The sequence below is a fragment of the Monopterus albus genome, unplaced genomic scaffold (assembly GCF_001952655.1).
Source record: "Monopterus albus unplaced genomic scaffold, M_albus_1.0 scaffold132.1, whole genome shotgun sequence".
Taxonomy (NCBI): Eukaryota; Metazoa; Chordata; class Actinopteri; order Synbranchiformes; family Synbranchidae; genus Monopterus; species Monopterus albus.
The window spans coordinates 499545-514899 of record NW_018128012.1 but is presented as its reverse complement, the minus strand read 5'-3'; positions in this window follow the sequence as shown (position 1 = coordinate 514899).

Here is a 15355-nt window from a genome sequence, read left to right as displayed (position 1 = left end):
CTTGTTCATCTAAATTATGATTTCATGGATCCAACTTACTTCATCTTTATTATTGTTTGTGAGGTACAGATCTTGTCAGGTTAGCTGATTGAAATGCAAGCACAAGAAAGTGCAAGTTCAATTAGATTATGCACATTACTAACTGTTTGTTGCTTGTTAATACTGCTTATTTGGTTATACTACACAGCCTTATGCTGGTTTACTGTTTACTTGCCCCTTGCATGGGGATATGTACATGCACATCGAGAGCCGATGTACCAGAGTCAAATTCTGATTCTAATGCTAAAACCTAGAATGAACCAAAGACACAAAGCTATGCTGAGTGAATAAATGAATAACAGAGTTTTAAATCTACTTGCAGATTGTACACATGACCTAAGAGAGATAAAACGACTACATCACTGCAAACAGTTCACAGTAAGAGCGTCTCAAACCAACTGTGCCAGAGACTTTCTAAAAACAACTTGCAGTCTGCAGCGAGGGCACAGAAAACACGGGGGAAAAACAAAATGCATCATCTCAGGGTCAATTCTATTCAGACCAAAGAGACTGGATATCAAAGCTCACAGAGTACATTCTTATTTTAGTTTCTTGTTTTCAAAGAACATTAATAATAAAAACCAACTCTCAGGAAGGTCAAAGGTCACATCAGTAACAGCATAACACCTCTAGAGCTGCCAGACTGGGCCTGGATTGTCAACACTTACTGCAGGGTGGATGATGATTCATGGCAAGAGCCCCAAAGTGAAGTGTTTACCTTCTAGACCCTACACATTATTTCTTGCATCTTGTATCAACTCCAAAAAATGTGACTGAGTATTCTGCTTATTTGTCAGCTACCAATATGTGGATGGTCAGACTGAAGTTATAATGACAGTGTGTGACTGATTAGCGTCCAGTGGCCTGTGTGCGGCTGTTTCCACTCAGCCTATATAAACCGAATTGAGATACATTTATAAAAAAAGGAGTAGCGTGCAAATCTCAGTATTTCCTAGAAAGTGCTGTGCAGCGCTGCAAGTCACGGAGTGAGGTGACAGAAACTCACAGTCATGTTTGCCCGGAGGGAGGGGGTTATTTGGAGTTGATCACTCCAGGACCTGTCATTTCATTGTTTCTGTTCACTGATGGATTGGAAGCGATGGCATAAGGTGGGGATGTGTGTGGGCATTAGTTTGCGCTGTCCCCCCTCGGTGCCCCCGTACATACTGGGGTTGAGTTGGGTCGGGGCTGTCATCTCATATTATCCTGAGACTGACATGGCGCCGGTACTGTACGCAACGGCACTCACCATCAAAGCAAAGAAAAAGAAGGGGGTAATATGGAAACAGAATGACACAGATGCAAAAATTACCTTCAAAGTTTCTGAAAACCTCTGATAAATCTTTGATTAAACTTGAATAAAAATGCCTCTCGCTCCTGGGTTCTGGCATCTAGTACACAGGGTTGTGAAAACCCTGCAAATTTACCCTTTACAGTTAGTTAAAGTGTACTAGGTCACTGACGTGATCGAGTTGTTTCCCTCTACATCTCAGTCTTGCCTCCCGTTTGCATCTTGTTCCCTGTTTTCAGAACAGATGTTATTAATAATGGCGCTGAATGCGTTGCTACATTTCATATCCACCACATGCTGAGGGTGAATGATGCAGAGTTCACTTGGTTGGATAAGCAGTGGGAGGCCCATGAAATATGAGTTAGGAGATGCTGCTGGTAAGTAATCTAGATTTACAAAGCTTTGATATGGCAACATAAAGGAAAAGAAATGTTGTAAACAACTACAGAGGGTGGACAAAATAAGAGAAATAACACATAGTGCCAGTGCTGCTAAGATGAAGAAAAGCCTCCAGTTGATTTAAAGATAAAGAATTCTCCTTCTCCAAAAGTTTTCAGACATGGAAGAACTAACTTTGCACTGCTTTCATGAAACTTCCAAATTTATCTGTGCAAGGAACAATATTATATTATATTTTACCCCTTAAGCTTCTTTTAATGCAACCTGGCCTCATATTCGCCATCTATTCTTGGAGTGTCTAGAGAAGGCATTAGATCTGCTGACTACCAGCAGGTGACTACTCTGTCATACAGGCCCATTTTAATATCTGACTGCCCCATTCGGGAGATTTGATTTGTGATACAACTTGTCAAACTTTTTTGCAGCTTTTGCAATGGTTATACAGTTTGTCTCTCTGCCTGTCTCCACTAAATGCATGAAGGCACCAGGAACTGCCATACCGACAAAAACAAACCATGTATATGGAAAAATGTATAGGTCGTTGTTGTACCAATATCTACAATTAGTGGTTCTCAACCAAGTAGCTGGCAGCACCAAAGGGCTCACATATATAATCTAAGAGCTGTAACCATCAGATAGAGCATAAAGACAGAAATAGTTAAGATGTGGGAACCAGGATGTGCCGGTTCTGGAAGAAGTACTAGTTCTCGAGTTGGAGATATCAGCCGTGGCGTATCCCCCACAGGTCTTAATGTAAAGCTGAAACAATTAGTCAGTTAACAAAAACTTAAATAGTAACAATTTTTAAATTTGTTACGAGTCCTGAGGATGAGTGTGACAAAAAGCCGGCAGCATGATGAAGGTGTACAGTCGTCATTGCTCCGCTCGTTTCTGGAGCCAGCACTAGTTCCCTGGTGGCAAGTGGCAAGCTACTGTAGCAGGCGAGTCCTCAGATTAGAGCGTCACAATTAATCATTTTGTGCGCTTGATTTAGATCCCTGTGCTCACATGACAATGATTCTGCCATGTTTGAATTAGCAGTGAGAGCCCTTGCATCAAACTAAGCGCTCCCTTTTCCTTGCTATTAATCAAGCAGCTATACCTCAGATTTGTAGTTGCTGTAAAGTGTGGCAGCACTTTTACAAAATCAGCAAGTGGCTTCATCTTTATTGGTCATTTTGCCAAGTACAGAGAAGAAACCAAACGATTTCCACATATTGTTGGTCTGATGCTTTGGAGCCACTTTTATCCAATTAGCATGGTCCTCTCTAGCATCCCCCATTTCTGCTCATTAGCTTGGTTACATGAAGGGTTAACATTAGGGATGCAACGATATTTGTAATTTTGTGATATCACTGTAGAAAAATGGTCATGCGACTGTGACAGTATCTACCAGGATACTACATGTCAATATTTTGCTAATATAACTGTGTTCAGGTCACAGAAAGTGACATAGCAGATGCTCCGTTGTCGACTTTTAGAGCTGTTGTGTGGCGGCATTTAAATTTTCCTGTTTCAAGAAATGACATGGGTGGAAACTGACAATTTGCAGACACGGTCGGACAAGACGATATTAGCCCCATTTAGGACTGAGACAGTCATGGATACATAAAGCAGAAACGGTTGGGACACAACTGTCCAACACTTTAACAAAGACGGGCAAACAAACCAGAAGCACATACGTGAAACCAACCACTTGGTAACCATCCCTAAAGTCTTTTTAAAAACTCCTCCAATAAACCACAAACCTCACATTTGTGTAGCTGACCTTAGTGTATTGTGGAGTCTTGTGCTCCTCATTTTCCTGCACCAAATGGCATTTTGCTATAACTGCCCCCTTGTGCCCCCAAGAACCCGATCGCCGGTCGGCATGGCTACCAAAGTAAAACCTGCATAGGGGGAACTAAAATACACTGTCGCTCCACTGTGAGTGTTGACTTTTAGTAACAAGAGCCAGCTGCTGCCATTGTAGTTAAAAAAAGGACTGCTACTGACTGCTGCCATTCGGTGCCATTCGGTGCCAGTGACTATTCACAGCAGTTTCTTGCACATACTTAGTTCACAGCTGGCTACTTGTATTTTTATAAAACAAAAAAAATAAAGCAGTACCACTTTAAGTTGAAAGGAAAATCATACAAAAAACAAATAAATTCTTAAATTATTTTCTTAATATAGTAATAAACACCATATTGCGACTTTTAATTGTGGCAACATTGTACCCTGAGCTTTTGATAACATTACATCCCTAGCTAATGGGGCAATGATGCATCAAGCCTGGGGTAAATTTTAAGAACGCCCTCTGCTGGATCACAAGACAAACTACTTCAGCTGTGCCTATAGACTGGGGATTTTTAATTTCAACAGCTATTTGAATTTAAGGGGTCTCAAGCTAAAAAGGCTGTAAACTAGTAAAAAAAGACTGACACTCGGCATAAAATCTGCCCTTAATTTCTCCAGCTATGTCTCTATTACATAAGTCAAAATGAATGGCAATCAGCAAAGCAGGAGCAAAAAGACAAGCAGGAGATCGCTCGTCTGCTGTCAGAGAGAAAAGCAGAACAGTAATTTGTTTGTGCAGCAAAGCCTTCATGCTGCCATCAGAACCAGCTGGCCTTGACTCAAACCAAACATCAGTGCTCCTCTCTCCCTCGCCGGCTCATTCACCGTGGCTGCTGAACAAAACAAAATGCTCTTATCAAGCGGAGGGGAGGAGGCAGTTATTAGTGTCCAGTGAGGAGTCTCTTGGTGTCAGGCTGGGTTTGCGTGTTTCTGCTGGCTGATTCAGCTCGTGTATGGAAATGGAAATTCAGTGTTATATGCTTGAAGTGATGACAGCATATAGGGAATCAGCATACAAAGACACATGGACACACACCGTAGCCACATCTGTGACAGCAGGGAATGGCGGTTACATAACCACACACCAGTCAGAGGTGCAGCAATAAACAGGCAGAGAGACGAGGAGAGGGTCAGCTACCACTGAGGCAGGTCAAACACTGCTGTAGGTTCATACAGTCGACACCACCGCCCTGCTCTCTTTCACTCCATCTCACTAAAACATGCACAGCCAGTGCTCAGCTCTACATCCAACAGTGTGCTGTCAGATGGATCAGCACGTGGTGGATGTACGAGATGCTCTCATGGCAGCCCAGGGACCAGGAGCCTAACCATTCAGTTACATCTACAGTTAAAAACCAGACGGATTATATTCAAATCTGTTTTGCTCAAGACTGATTTCAGTGTTAAAAATTTACTGAAACCTGCATAATTCTAAGAACAGCAAGTTTCACAAACCTGACGATTTTTCTTCTCAAATGAAAAATGTGACTGAGTTTCTGAACAACAAAAAATAATCTCCAAACTGTGTTAGAAGAGAGAAGCAGTGAGTGAAAAGCATAACATCAAGAAGACCTTAGAAGCGTCACTTCTGCCAATCTGAACACGGTGCGCCAAGCCAGCGAGACACTGATGAGTCTCTCAAGGTTTCTTTTTTCTTCATTGTGCAACTTCATTTATGCCAGGCTTCACTGCAGATTTTTTTTTCTCTCTGTGTCAGAACTTTCCATCAGTTTTCCTTTGTAATCAGCCTTTATTTGCCTGTCTGATAACAGCGCTGCTCTTTCTGCCTGTGGACAAATTAGAAACTCTTCCTTTTTGCACACATCAACAGTAAAAACTGAACGAGCTGAGATCCTTCCCGCAAACTTTTGCAGCATCATGTTTTGAAGCTGTAATGGACGGTTAAACTTCTGAGGGCGGATTATGAGCACGCTCACGTGCACATGGACGTGCAACAGGCAAACACAAGAACCCACACAGATGCTCTTGTACAGTGTTTGGACTTGGCATTGGGAATCGATACAGACTGATCAATACTGTTGGCTTCTGACTTCACACGCTCCGGCTGCTGTTACGACAATGCCAGTGGCACAGAAGGAAGTTTTCACATATCTGGAAAGCTCTCACAGAGCCTGTGGGTTTGAAAGCAAAGTATTCGTGAGTCTATATTCGAGCCCTTCCTCAGTGTTTCCATGCAGATGGTTTTTTGTTCTTTTTCCTCTGTGTTCAGGTGCATTATTGTTCTTCATGCTTTCTGTCATTGTGCACACCTTCCACAGCCAGTACCCAAGGCTGCATTCATCAAAGCAGTCAAGGCACCACAGCCAATTGATTCTCTAATCGAATATCATTATTACCAGTAATTAGCTTGCACTATGACTTCTTAAAACTCCTAATTAACAAATGTGTGCTGGGAAGACAATAGATGTCTTTGTGAAACGTGTGGCAAAGACACGCACCGGCGTGTAACGTCCCGCGTCTGTGCACGGCGAGATATTTAGACACTCCTATTAATCACTTCACTGTCATGGTGGTGTTCGACGTGGTGATCGCCGGCAGAAGAGCACCTGTTAGTATCAGATGCTCGCTCAGCAGATGGCCCGTCCGAGGCGTGGTGCCGACTAACTGCTGTTCATTCAACATCCAACACGCTTTTTAAAGGAGGTATGCTTCCTTTGCTGAATTAAGGTGGTCGCCTGTGGGAGAAAATGTTTTTTTTTTAACTCATGTTGTGCGCTGAGCACATTTGTGTCAGCCTCTACTCTCGTCCTTGTTTAAAAACACAACGATTGGTTCCAGCGCAACAATTTAAGAGTTTTGCAAGAAGCAAGCCTGTTGTTTTCACCAGTCACCTGACATCTGCTGTATACTGTACACTTGTGACATTAATGAGAGAAGGATAACTGCAAAGACTGCCACGTTACGATTAAGAGCGACACAACCCAGTCACTGTCGGTTATTACAGGAACAGATAATGTGCCAATATTTGAGCCCATGAAAACTGGACACTTATGTGTTTTTATGTTGTCATGTCAAGTGAAGCATGGCATAGTTCTGTGAGACAAGAACAATGAGAATTTTGGAAAAGCCTACATTTAACAAAGTTTTATGTCCAGTGGCAGCATTTTTAAAAGTATTGCTTTCAATAATAACTACACAAAGTAACTAAAGTATAACTGATTTGGTTATGGTGTGGCAACTAGAACACCTGGCAAACATGTGGCTAGATCACTGTCTAGTAGGATTTCATACATCTTTGTTTTTGAAAATAAGTAGTAGTGGAAGAAATCTGGGGTTTCAGTGAAGATTCTTAGTGTAAGTTGCAGCCTATAAAGTATAATTCACCGAGTATAATGTGTTTTTGGGATGTTGTATCAGCCACACCCTAACAAGCCCCGACTTGAACACACTGCAATATTTGGTCACAAAAACACACGGATAAGAAAGGAAGGGGGGAGGCGACCTCAGTAATTCATGTCAAGGCAAATGTCAGTGGAGAGGGAGCAGGGCGGGAACGCTTTTAGCTCAACAGTGGAGGTCTGGGATGGAGGTTGGAGAGCAGTGAGAGCGGTCATGGTCGGCGGGTGTCTGCTGAGGTCTTTGTTAAAGCCCATTCTCTCAGTGACTGCGGGGGGAAGCGGAGAGCGCTAGAGGCCGGTTGAGGAGACGGAGAGGAAATCAATGGAGCTGCTGGAGGCCATCCTCTCGCTCTGCACGACACTCGCACGGCTCTCATGGCTTTCTCCTTCCCTCTATACCTCAGCTTGACCCCTTCTTTCCCTTTTATTTCCACTCTCCATCTAACTGTGTGCCTCAGTGTCTGTCATCCTGTGCCAATGTCTGTCTCCTTTCTATATTTTCTTCCTTTTCCTTCTGTGGCAATACTTTACGAGCAACAACACTAACATGTACTGAACGTCTGAACAGAAATCTGCAGCTGAGCTTGAATGTGCAGCTCATGAAGGAGCTGAATATAATGTATAATAACTGCCAAGCCTCTTACTGTAATAACACACTCACACAATGCCTGCACTTGTATTGTACTCAGCCACAATTGCCCATAGCTATCATCCATTGTTTTAGATGTTTAATTGGAAACACAAAAGCAGCCCACGCTCCTGCTAATAGACACAGTGGCGAGCCCCTGGAGATCGCACCGAGATACATTTACAGTCTACCCCACAGGGGAACAGGAGGAACAGGGCCATTCAACCCCCACCTGTCTGCCTGGTAAGGCCTCTGTGCTCTGGGACATAACACTTTTCTCCTCGATAAACAAGGTATGGGCCACTAAACAGCGCGTTCTGCTAAAGGCCTCTGAACGCAACTGACCGCAGCTTATCTAACTGAATATCAATAACAGCAAAATGTTTTTTATGCTCTGTTTCCTTGAATTCAAGCCTATTAATTCAGCTTGGAAACAAAAACACCACCCTAGCCTTAAGGTTTGATACAATAGCTTTGCCCCTTTGGAGCTCCACTTGTTGAGAATAATACATAAGGGTGCAAAGTGCATTTAATAACATCATCTCAGGCACGCCGGACCTCTGTCTCCACTTTATATCATAAGTGTTCACAGTGTGAAGAAGAATCAATGTGTTATTTCAAGAAATAGACCAAAACCATTTGCTGTAATTCTCTGCACTCACGTCAGCAGCACAGCACAGGCATGAAGAGCACCCACATACTCTAAGAGCAGGAAATTGATCAATTCAGAGTAATATTTACATTTATGCCCATGTCCGATAACAAGCTGCTTGGCATAAATCCAAATCATTTTAAATCACCTACTACATCATTTATGCCTACTGTAAATGTTAGATGTCTTAAAGATGCACCAGGGGGCAGGTGGATGATTTGGCATCTATCAACTCGGAAGCTGACTTCAAGGAAAATTCTTGTTTCCTGAAAAGCTGGGTCTTATTTCTACATTTTGGGCAGCGCTGCAACAAAGAAGTGTTTTCATTATCGATTCATGATTTAGTCTATAAAATGTCTGAAAGATACAAACTGTTTGTCTAAAGCCCTGAGATCAGACAGAAGAGTTGCATCCTCACCACTGGAAATAACTGCAAAAAAAGTACATTTACTATTGATCAGCTTATTGATTATTGAGTAATGGTCTCAGCTCCAAATTTGGTACATCACACTCCAACTTAACTGGTGCGACCAAACACATATATGGACAGAGCGCACTGTGACAGTGCAGTACATGTGGTAATGCCTATGTTCACTTGTCTGTGGTTACACATGAAGCGATTCATGTAGACACACTGGTCTCTCCAGCAGCAAAAATCTAACAGATGATTTTAAACAAATGCATTAAGGTGTTGCACATGAAAACTTCCACAGAATGACACACTGAGTTCAAGCCTCTGTTAATATCTCTATGTAGGGGGATTATTTCACCCTGGCTCCTCAGCTTTTCAGCTGTCAGGCCGTGCACTGTGCAGCTGCCTCTGCAGGAAAGAACATATACAAAGTACAAAATGTCAGGAGGTTGGAGGAGTAGATTATTTTAAATGAACGTCATGTTAAGTTAAGAATATCACTGGCAAGTCTGACAGCTGTGTCAAGGTTGTGTCCACAGCAACAGACTCAACAAGTAAAGCACCCGATATGAAAACAGCTCAAAGACTCTTACAGATAATGGTGAGACTGCCTTGCTCCATAAATCTCATCTGTCAGACAAACTGCCAGCAAGATACCGAAGGCAGATGAGCACCAGATAGACCTTTATGGAGTAATACAAGTAAAGATTAAAGTAATTACTTTCCACTTTGAGTACAGTAATCCACCTCTCAAATCTGAGCAAATAGGCCGGTGTAAAATAAAATCATAATTGATGATAAAGAACAACTGCGTTAAGTGGAGTTATAGGGATTAGCCCATGAGACTCAATCAGTTAATTACATGGAGATGTTCTTACTGTTCCTCCAGCTAATTAATTGGAATAATACCATGACTGTGATCAGGAAATGAGCAAAAAAATACAAGATTGGGCACTTTTACATACACCTGAGAGGAGCCAGTTTGAATGCTCCTCTTCCTACTGTTATGGAAGCACAGGCGAGAAAAGATCAACGCCTGCCGAGGAAGGATAACAAAGAAGAACCACTGAGAACGCAACACTTATTCTCATGAACTGCACCAAATGCAGTAGCTCTATTGAAGATTTCAGTAACTCCAGCTGCATTTTAAATGTTTTCTTGGTTATAAAGTTTTCAGTATCATTTGCTGCTATAGTGAAATAAAAACAGATGTGTTGAATGGAAACAACAAAGTCAACATAACTATACAGATTTCAGATTTAAGATGCTGCAATTAGCAAATAGTTTGGCTTTTTGCTAAGCCATACAAAAGGTTTTTTGCTGATCTACTTCAGCACTGATCAGTTTAAACTTTTATAGTTAGGCACCTTCGTTCACTTAATTAGTGCCTTTGTTTTTGGACATCACTTTGGCCTTTGTTGGAATGTTTCAACTTTTTGCTTCTTTGTGCCCTAAGACCATGTCCAGCCTGTGAGGACACAGTGACAGGTGAAAAATGAATGTTGGCAAATAGCACGAGCCAGCGTCATCTCAATTAGAGGTTGCACCTGTGTTTAGGACAGGTCTGCTCATCCACTTCAAAAACAAATGACTCACTGTGGAAACATGACGTGTTTGGACTGGAAACTGACAGAACAAGTCAACTTTCCGAAATCCTGGTTGATTCCAAGCTCTGACAGGGAAACAACAGTAAGAGAAAGAGTGCAGTGGCTGTGATGCTGTGTTCACTGCAGCCGGCTCCTGACCTGCTGAATAGGTGCCTCCATCTGCCAGGTGTAACCATACGACTCCCACTCACGGCATGGCAGGTGTCCAACCTTGAAGGTACTCAAGCTGTAAATTATCAGTCCAAATGAAAAGCACAGAGTGAACTGAACAACTAGACCAGAAGTCGAGGACAGAAGAACAACTTAGTCCTGATGAACAGACGTATGGGAATGTACAAGGTGAAAATACACAAAATGAAACAATGAGAGGTGGAGGAATGGCTAGAGAAGCAAGGGGGCAACAGGAAGGAAGCTAAATGACAAACTGATATTGATTGATATTGGAAAAAAGACAACAGATACCTATATGAAACGGAACAGAGACAGGTAAAGAGGGAACCAGAGACAACCACTGGTAGATAGAGAGACAGAAGTGGAGCGATAAAGCTAGAGAGATAAAGAAATAGAGATGTACAGAAACAAAGACTGAAAAATACAGGAAGATTACTGTCAGACATAACTGCAGACACTGTGCACAGAGGAACAGGCAGAATGATGGTATTGTGGAAAAAACTTTGCTCAGACAGAAGGGTTTTATATTTCAGACCCTTTTATTATATGCAAAAAGATCTGGAGTTGGTTCAACAACTGAAGAAAATTGCACAACTACAATTCTTTCATGCCATTAATGTCCCCACCCTGTCGTCAACAATTGTCCACTCCTTAGCATACACAGGCCTGTTTCTGTCTTTATGATTCTGCTACCAACCCCATCTACTTTTCCTCACCGCTGTGTGTGTACGAGTTGTGTTGTCCGGTTTCTGTTCATCTTTACCCAATCGCTATGTGTGTGTGATGCAGTGTATCACAAGGCATGCCTCAACCTTTTACTTAAATGTGTTTCTGTAACTAGATGTTCTTGGAGCCTGACCAGAAACCGTCAAAATTCATAAGGACCTACGGTATTTGTCTGTCTGGTACCAGCTTAAACCATCTCCTCAAACAATGAACAAACACACAATGCTGAGTGAAGGAATACACACTAATATAAGTGTTAAACGTTACTCAAAGCTCTGCATACAGATGTGGTGTCAGACCAAACCTCTAGATGTGTGTTGACTGCTCACACCCCCTCCCATCCAGAAACAGCAGTGGCTGCCAAGACAGGAATCACCTGCTTAGGACACAAACTCCAACTCAGGAATGAGCCATCACACAGATGCAATTCCCACTGCAGAACACTCCTCGATCCATAACGTCTTCATGGAAAATCTAAAGATACACATGTCATTATGAAATAATATGCAAGAATACACATTTTCAAATGAGTGTTGAATGATTTTCCACTACAACAGACACAGAGCCATAGACCTGCAGACTGACAGCAGATTGATCGCTAGATATTGCAGATAGAGTTAATTCCAGCTCTCACAGCCTCGTTCACAGGTGTAGGTAGGTGGAAGAGGAGGAAAGAATGAGAGAGAGAAAGGGAGGGGAAAAATTTCAAATGGCTGGGTTTTCACACCGTTAATTTAGCTGTGCAGAGCCCCATCGCACCACTCTCTCACTCTTCCTCGCTCCTGTCGGAAACATGCTAATTAGGGAAGCCGACTGACGTGAGCGAGGTTTAAAGGGTAATTAGCATAAAAATCCTACATGCTGTATTTTTACTTTCTCTAATCAACACCCTCACACGTACACATTTTTCAGATGTGAGAAAAAGCGGTTTGACGCAATTAAAATAAAAATTAGCATCCAGGAGGGGGAGGGGGAGACAAAATGTTCTCCTCTTGCATTTTGTTGTTTTTTTTTCTCCTCATTGCTGCACTTTAAGACTCAGAAGAAAGAAGCAGCAGCAGCGGATAATGTGACTGTTTTTACCAACAGAAGCCATGTCGAGCGACGGGAATGCAGCATTCTGTGGAGCTGCTCTCTCATCTCTGCCTCTCGGGAATGTCGATTCACTGTGCTCCACACGGTGAACAGTATTTCTCTCTTATGCAGTCTCCTGTGCAGGTTTAAATCTTGTCTAGATATAATTGTGTCTGCACAAATGTTGACACTTTACTTGAAGTGGTGCTTAGAATGCATCAATCACTAAGTGTGTTATAAACACAACGTAAGTGCCTGATAATTACGGTCGGAGTAAACACCCTACAAAAAAATACCACGAGTTTGAATAATAATGGCATAATGATATCGGACCAAGTGTACTTTTCTGATGTTCTCTAGATGACTGCGTTGGCCTGCGCTTCTAATCTGCTTGTGTTTTACCACAATGAAGTTCATACGACTCCAAACACACACACAGTTTCACACATTTGTGCTGCTCAACAAGGAAGCGTGCGTGGTCTGCCTGGCCAGGACACTATAGATGTGAATCACAGAACAGACATTTCCTCTGTTTTGCTGTTTGGATTCCTCCTGCAGTGACTTCTTCTATTCGGTCTGAAGGCATGTCCACTGTTTTCCCTGGCTCACTAATGAAAGGAGAATAGAAAATCTTTAAGCTCTGTTGTAAAAGTCCAACAAAGGTCTCCCTGCAGGGTCAAGACAAGACGAACTGTGCTGAGGGTAAAAATAGTTCTTCTCTACTCCTGCTGTAACTCCAGGCTTCATGGCTCAGTGTGCAGAATTTCACTGTTATCAGACCTGGTGGTTCGGCTGCTGCTCTTCGTCAGGTCCTAACAATACCTTGCTGTGCTCTCGCTGACAAGTAGAGGGAGAAGCAAGTGACAAGGCACACGCTCGGCCAGAAAATACTGATCAACACTATATTATTACAAGAAAGGTGTGGCTAATTACACATACAGGTGGCACAAGTGTCTTTCACACTGACATTCATTCTTTGGATTCCTGGGTAAGTCTGGAATGCTGTAGTAAATTCTTAATGACCTGAGTTTGCATTTCTGATATTTTAGATAAAATAAAAATATAAAACTTAAGTATACAGTATATTTTTCTCCAAATATGGTAATGGAGCAGACAAGAAACACAACTGAACACTTCATTACTTTTCAGTTCAGAAGGGAGATAAATACTTTTAAAAACCATAGTAAAACTAATGTCAGCCTTGGGAAACATTTCAGTCCAGCTGTCAAACAACTTTCAATTAAGCCCAACTTTCATTTCCTCCATAACTACTTTGGAATTGCAGGAATATCTCCAGAGCTGCCACTGACATCAAACATAATTTCCTTTCTGCTCCGGCTGTAACAATGTCCAAATTAATTGTTTTGTCTCTGAGCTCAACATCTTTCATGATACCCTACAAGCAGAGACAGGAGGAGGAGCGATGACTTGACCTTGGAGCGCCGTCTCTGAGCACCATATTGCCCAACACCTGGGAGGCCTGGGGGGGATGGGAGAACCTGTCAGCCCTAGGAGCTCGGCAGATGGACCGGCGCTGCAGCCCAGAGAGAATGGGTCTGGATAAGGGAAGGGCGGGGAGAGGATGCCCTCCAATGCCTTAAGGGATCCATATGCTCTGCTGACTCGAGCCAATGACACCGATCACTGCGAATGGTTCAGACACAGGCCAAACTGGGTCACTTTGCTCTCCTCAAATGCAACTACTATTCTTACAGTTTCTTTCAAGATGATAAAGATGAATCTATGATTCCTGCACAATGAATATTCTTCTAAAAACTTCAGAAAACAAAAATATGTACTCAAACTGCATTTTGCTGTATCCGAGGTGAACTATATTTGACAAAAGGCTGATATTGGCTCAGTACAGGGAGGCTAACACAACTCTGACCTAATATACTAGGTAAGAACTGCAAGTTCAAATGTTGAAAAAAATGTAAAAGTCTGCCAAATGTCCCCTTCTGTACTTGTTTCATCAAAAATTCCCAGTCATCCCCGCAGTCTCTCCATCTCTTCTCCACAGAATTAAACATATGAAGTGCCACTGTCTGCAGCACAGTGACTCAGTGGCCCTGTCCTCCGTCTGTAGCCTGGTAACACCTGTTATCGTCCACACCTCCGATTTGTTCAGTGACAGCTGTTTCCCCAGCTATAGCACAACTTGCTACCAAGCTAGAGCCGTAAACCTGTCCAGATTCTGTCATGAAAAATGTTACGTGCCTGTTGTAACCATTAGCACAGCCTCAATGCCGTCTGAAAAGGTGAAGCAACTTTGTTTATATAGCACATTTCATACACAGAGGCAAGGAAAAACAGGAACAGCATTAAAAACAAGGATTATAACCAGAATAAAATCAGTTAAGACTAAGGCTACAAAGGAGCGGAAAATTTCCGGTAATTTCTGGAAACTTTCCAAAGGGAAACTTGGGGTCATTTATACAAACGGTATCAAATACAAACAAAGATTTTGTTTGGTCATAAGCAGACATACATGCAAACTCATGCAAATAAAAAAAGAAGACATTATTGACTGATTATTTTAGAGTAGAACTTTAATGTGAACAAGAAAAAAAGCATGGGTATTAAATAAAACAATATTCCCTATGATTCCTCCCACCCCACAATTCCATTCAAAAATGGAAAATGAAAAAACGGTAGTGTGACAGTAAACTAAAAACGATGTGCACTGCAGAAGTCGCAAACTCTTCATACTGGTTCACCGTTCTCCACCGGGGAGCACGAGCATAACCTGACGTAAAGGAGAGTTCGGGCACTGGTCTCCTGACTGGAGTGCAAGATGCTGCTGATCATAAGACAACGTGCAGCACGGTGCTGCGGTTGCCAAGTCAATTATCACCTCCTGTATCAGCGTTGGAGGTGTGAGACCCACCCAGCCTGTCCCTGTGGTGATGTCACTGTTACCACGGAGACTCCACACACAGGCCAGAAGTGTTGCCAAGCCTGGCAGGGGAGTGAGGAAGTTGCATGTATCGATACCCCTCCCGTCTTCAAAATACTACCACCACTCTCCTACTGTCCTCGGCCCTTCTCATCACCCCGTGCCATTTCCCTCAGAGCTGACTGCCATCTGTGCTTTGAGAAATACTCCCCAGTTTTTTTCAGCAGTCTTCTGCTCTGTCTTCTAGCTCAGTGTGCTGCTG